Raw genomic sequence first — 5,864 nt, 5'->3', positions numbered from 1 at the left:
GATCATCTCTTGGAGCTTCTGTGGGTCAGGACTCGGAGCAGCTTGGCCAGGTGGAGCTGGCTCGGGTCTCTCATGGAGTCGAGGCCAGATGTTGGCTGGGGCTGCGGTCAACCGAAGGCCTGAATGGAGCAGGAGGATCCAATTCTGACTCGTCTCCCTCGCTCGGCTGCTGGCAGGAGGCCACAGTTACTCCCCGTGAGGCCCTCTCCCGGGGCTGCTTGAGTGTCCTCACAACATGGTGGCTGGTGTCCTCCAGAGCGGGCAAGCCAAGAGACCACAACAGAAGCCACCATGCCCTTTATGACTTAGCTTCCGAAGTCACACACGGCCCTCCCCTACTCGTTGGTCACACAGAAGACTCAAATCCAGGGCAGGCAGAGCATACGCAGGGCATAGATACTGGGAGGCGAGGATCCTGGGGGAAGGAGGAGGAGCTGGGAGACTGGATCACAGCAGCAGCCCGGAACTCCAGAGCCGGGTGAGTTTTTAGAGACGTCTGCTTCAGCAAGCTCACTGAGTAGCTGAGAAGCCAAAGGTCGGCGACATTCAGCAGCTGGTTCCAGGGCTCAGTGAGTCTTCTGTTCACACTTAATTCAGGACTCAGCAGTGCTTGCTGGAAGCACATTTTATGAGGCCCTGGGAGGGTTGTAGCCAGGGTCAGCCAGCATCACGGCACTGGCCGACGAAGGAAGTCAGAAGTGATGCTTTTGTTTTTGTTTTTTTTAATGTGTATCTTGAGGGAGAGAGAGAGCCCAAGCAGCGAAGGGGCAGAGAGAGAGAGAGAGGGAGAATCCCAAACGGGCTCCTCACCGCCAGCGTGGAGCCTGACGTGGGGCTCAAACTCACGAATCGTGACCTGAGCCGAAGTCAAGAGTCGGATGCTTAACCGATTGAGCCACCCAGGAGCCCCCAGAGGTGATGCTTTAAGCCAGAACTTCCAGATGAATCCAATGCAAAGCCGATGACGAGAGTTTCCTCGCTCACTCCAAATATATTTATTGAGCGCCTCCCTCAGCCTGGGACTGTTCTGGGCACCGGCACTCCGGCAAGCGAACGTGGCCTCCCACGGGCCTCACGGTGCAGGGGGAGAGGCAGACGTGCATTGCACAGCCCCACAGACGATGGAAGTATCACGAGTAGGACAAGTGTTTTGAAGGGGAGGGTAGCGGCACCGAGCGTGGGGTATCGAGTCCGTTCCAGCCGGGAAGGCTTCAAGGAAGTGGTGATTCAGTTATCACTTGACGGCCTGGAAGTGAGTTCCACCGTCGAGATACTGGATGTTGTTCATGACTGGTTTCGCAAATATTGTATTTTCCACCTCCAGGAGTTTCATTTGGGCGTTCTTTTATATCTTCCATTTCTCTCACGGTCGAGTTCGTGTTTTGCTTTAACAGCCTTGATGACTGATAAGATTTATAGTTAATAATATAAATATAAAGATGATTATCTCCTTAGAATTATAAAAATGCAATTTAATACGTGTATAATTTATAATAATATAAATATAAATTAGAATATGGTAATTGATCAGGTTTATAACGGCTATCTTCCTATCCTCCCCTGCTGTTTCCATCATCCCTGCCACTTCTGGACCTGTTTCTTTCTTTTTTTCCCTCCTGGTTACAAGCCGCGTTTTCTTGCTCTTTTGCACGCCTGTTAATTTCCTACTGGAGGCCAGGTAATGGTAAATTTACAGTACCCGATTCTGTTTTATTCCTTGAAAGAGTGTTGGACTTTGTTCTGGCACACCGTTACTTGGAAACAGTTTGATCCTTTTGGGGCTTGCCTTTTGTTAGGTAGAAGCTAGACCTGAGCAGTGGAAGAAACGCCCGGTGCACAGACCCCAGTCCTTGAGGGGGGAATGATAGACACCTGAGCTGCAGGACGGTGGGAAATAGGCGATGCATGAAAAGCCCGGGGACACGACATCCTGACCTTGTGGTTTCTGAGACCTTGGGGCTCACACATCAGGAGCCGCAGGTGTGGAGCGGGCGCTCTCCCTTTCTACCTCTGCCCCAGGGCAACCCCTAGACTCGGTTTATAACGCATTTGCATGGTGGGTACACAGCCCCGCCTGATGGAAAAAGGCTGCCATGAGGGTCTCAGTACAAACCTTGTAGGGTCAAGAACTCCCCCTCCCAACCCGTGGGAGGGGATCCCCGCATGACTGGAAGCAGAATCCATTAGAGACCACCCCACTGAACGTCCCAGCTCGGCCCAGTCCAGAGAAACCCAGTAATATCCAATCCCAAAACAACCTGGGGGCCACTCTCCCGCCTTGAGAGCGTACTTTCGCCTTAATAACCTGCTTTGTGCTTGCTTCTTTCCTTCTGGCTGTCTTTATTAGCGTGCAGATCCCCAGGAAAATCTTCTCGTGGGGAATCCAAGGACCCGGACCTCCATTCACAAAGTACAGACTCTACTTTTAAAGTTTATGCTAGGTCCAGAACAACTTTTAGTCCAGGGCTAATTTAACCCTACTATTAATTCAGTACCTCTCAGGAGGCTACCCATGTATGACAAGGTCTCCACGTTGGCCAGTGAGAATACCAGTCCTTTCTAGCCCCGTAAGCACTCCAGGAACGGTCCTGTCTGCGACTTTCGGGTGGTTCTTTTCCTCTGCCTGAGGAATTTCTTCATATGCAGCCACCGATCGGAAATTAACGACTGGAGATTTTTATCTGACAGTCCGTGGAGTCGCCTCTGTGTGTACAGCTTCTGCTCTCCGGTACTCTGCCCTGTAACGTTGAGCTGCCTTGACCTTCCGGAACTCAGAACTGATGTCTCCTCGACTCTTAGGGACCACCAGTCTTCGTTTGGGTTCTCTCTAGGCAGTGAGCTGCTACCATTGTAGGATTCGCCTCGTTTGTCCCCCTTCTCTCAGAGATCCTGCCTTGACTGCTGTCCAGTGTTGGAAATTGTTGTTTCATATTTGTCCCCCTGGTTTTTTAGTTGTTTAAGGCAGGGGTATATAAGTAGTCCCTGTTATGTTTGCATCATGGTGCTTTTTTTTTTTTTAACAGCTACGTTGAGGCCTGATTGATCTACTAAACGGCATACATTGAAAGGGTGCAATGGACAAGTCTTGACATACGTATATACACGCAAAGCCATCATCACATTCAAGACAGAGAATATATCACCCCCCAAATTTCCTTACTGTTCCTTTGCCATCCCCTCACTCCCTGGACCCTTCCCCGCCCCACCCCCACCCCCGACCCCTCCAAGGCCAACACTGATCTGCTTTCAGTCAGCACAGATTACTCTGACTTTTCTGAAGTTTTATATAAATTCTTTTTTGTCTGGCTTCTTTCCCTCAGCTTAACCGTTTTGATTTAGCCACCTCGCTGCCTAGATCACTAGTTTCCCCCTTTTTAACTGCTGAGTAGTATTCCATGGCATTGGATACACCACAACGGGTTAGGTTGTTTTGTTTATGCCACATTTATTCACTATTGATGGGCATCTGGATTGCTTTCAGGTTTTAGCTATTACAAATACTCACATTTTGCTTTTCTCCTGGGTAAATACCTCGTTGTGGAATGGCTGGAACATATGGTGGGTGTATGTGTCATTTTTTAAGAACCCGCCAAACTGTTTTTGCAATGGCACTTGTTTCAAAGCCAGTCTTTATTTGTTTGTAGATCCATGTGGCCATGTGGTAAATCAATGAGACGTTTGGATGTAAATGTTCAACGTCTTTTACTCTGAAGCAATAAGCTCGCTATGGCAACTGTCAGCTTGATTAGTGTCAGCCCCCCCTAGTTTGGAAAGTAGCCTTCCGCCTCAAGACGGAGAAGTAAAAGGGGACAATATGAGGCCCTTGCCTGTCAAGGCCTGCCTGGCAGCAGGGGGAGAAGAGTCTGAACACTTGCACTTTTTGCTTTGAGGCATTGAAACAGAAATTAAAGGGAATCAGCTCTTTGGGGACAGCTCATCTCTTGTGAGTTTTGAAAATATGAGATGTTGGAGAACTTGGGTCAGAGCTGCTGTTGGAAGTTTCGAGCTGTCTCCTTGATGTTTTGACTTTGAAGCTCCTGTCTGTGAATGAATTCGGCCTTTGTTTCACCTTTCTCTGCTGAACAATGCCAGGGAATTAGAAGGAAATTTCCAGTAGGGATAAGTAGCTTTTCTTTGGTCCACACACAGATCAAGCCTCCTGTAGCCAATAGGGGAATGGGATCCACAAATGCCTGTCTGGCTCTGAACCACAGAGCGCGTTTAATGGGATGGGTAGGGGCGGCACGTCCTCTAACCACCCCCTTCCCTTTCCCAGACGCCCCAGCACAGGTGGATTCTCTTACAGCCGTTTCCTTAGGACGGCCACGCACACCAGGCAGTGTTTCCAGGCTTCCATACGTATCTCGCACAGTTTGAGATTTCTGGCACTCGACAGTATTTTTCAGGGCAGAGACCCTTGAAAGCCACTTTCTGCCTGGGGGGCGGGGAGACTATGGTACGAAGACAGTGCTGACTCACTGCTCCATTCAGCCTTGTTTGCCATGCTGACGACGCAGAATAAACGAGACATCAAACATCCAGGGTTGGTTGCTGCCTCCGCCTTGGAGCATTTGGTGACCTCCCTGGGGACGATGCCCCTGCTCCCTCCGAAACGCCCACCCGTGGCTGGCCGAGCTCACAGAGCAGCGCGAGGAGATCCGTTACAGAGCCCTCACGTCCACGTTCATCAACCACCCGGGGCAGAAACGTAAATGACGCCCTCGTGGCGTTTCCTTCGCTGGACCCGATAAATCTGCGTGGTTTTGGCCACAGCCACAACACGGCCCCGCTAATCAGTTTCCCACGTTGGTTTTAGGCTTTGTTCTGAACAACGATGCTGCTTGCCTGCTGTGTCGTGTGGGGTCCCGCCTCCCACCCTCCTGTCCACAGTGTTTGCGCTGAGCCATCCAGGCCCCGTAGGCCGTGGCTAGAAACAGGGCCACCCACCCCAGCCCAGGGCCGGACCTCCTCACCCGGGCTCCCTGTAGACGCCCAACAGCCATAGGCAACCCAGTGGACACAGGTGAAGAGTCAGACGCAGGGCACCGCCGAAAATGATGTCACAACTGACGGTAAATTGGAGAAGGGAGGACCAAGCCCCGCCTCGCACCCTAGTTCTCCGGCAGGTGAGGCATCTCCTGCTTGGTTTCCACCTCCTTAGGGATGCCGGTTGTACTGGGGAAATAAACGTTCGATTGATTTTGTTGTCTCTAAACTGTTGGTATCTTGGCTGAGTGATCGCAGTTGTCATGGCAGCGAGCACCGTTTCATTATCATCTGTGGCCTTTTCCCCTCCCCCTAGGAAGCGTCTGGCATGATTCTGGTCCGCCACCCTAATTCTGTCCCTTATCTCGTGGTGAGGGCTGCTTCCTCCTTGCCTCCGATTGTGGAGGGTTCCTGGTGGTTGGGAGGGCCTGGCTGATGCATGGGGGTGTGAGGGCGGGGTGAGAGAAGAGAGTCCGAGGAGGGACAAATTGTGTGCGGGGGAGGGGGCCGACTGGAGCATGCAGACATGCAGACTGGAGCATACATGGGAGACAGAGGAGGGAGGGAAAGGGCAGGAGAAGGGAGACAGGAACAGAGACGGGGGAGGACACGTGGAGGGGAAGGGGGGCCCTTGCTTGGACACACAGACAGGTGCCTACGACGCTCAGAGCCCCTCCCACCGCCCGGCCCGGCTCTCTGCCCTCCCCCAGCCCGTAGGTGCCGGCCCGCAAGGCCGGCGTTTGCTCCTCTGTCTCTGCCCCCAGGCCTCTACCATGTGTCTCATAATAGCTAGCGAGCAGTTCGATGCTGAATGAATAAATGCATGAATGGACATTCGAGCGCTTTTTAAAAAGTGTTATTAATGAATAAGGGAGACT

At 51.8% G+C, this 5,864-nt stretch overlaps 1 long non-coding RNA gene across 1 annotated transcript; it reads left to right on the top strand.

Annotated features, from left to right (window-relative positions):
• The first annotated feature begins 386 nt into the window (after positions 1 to 386).
• LOC125921472 (uncharacterized) lies at positions 387 to 5,351 on the top strand. Its single transcript, XR_007457441.1, has 3 exons — positions 387 to 478; positions 4,492 to 4,708; positions 4,817 to 5,351. It is a non-coding gene; the product is annotated as an uncharacterized LOC125921472 (long non-coding RNA).
• The last annotated feature ends 513 nt before the right edge of the window (positions 5,352 to 5,864 follow it).

Source organism: Panthera uncia, chromosome C2 (genome assembly GCF_023721935.1).
Source record: "Panthera uncia isolate 11264 chromosome C2, Puncia_PCG_1.0, whole genome shotgun sequence".
In the NCBI taxonomy this organism is placed as follows: Eukaryota; Metazoa; Chordata; class Mammalia; order Carnivora; family Felidae; genus Panthera; species Panthera uncia.
This window is presented reverse-complemented; position numbering and strand designations above follow the sequence as displayed.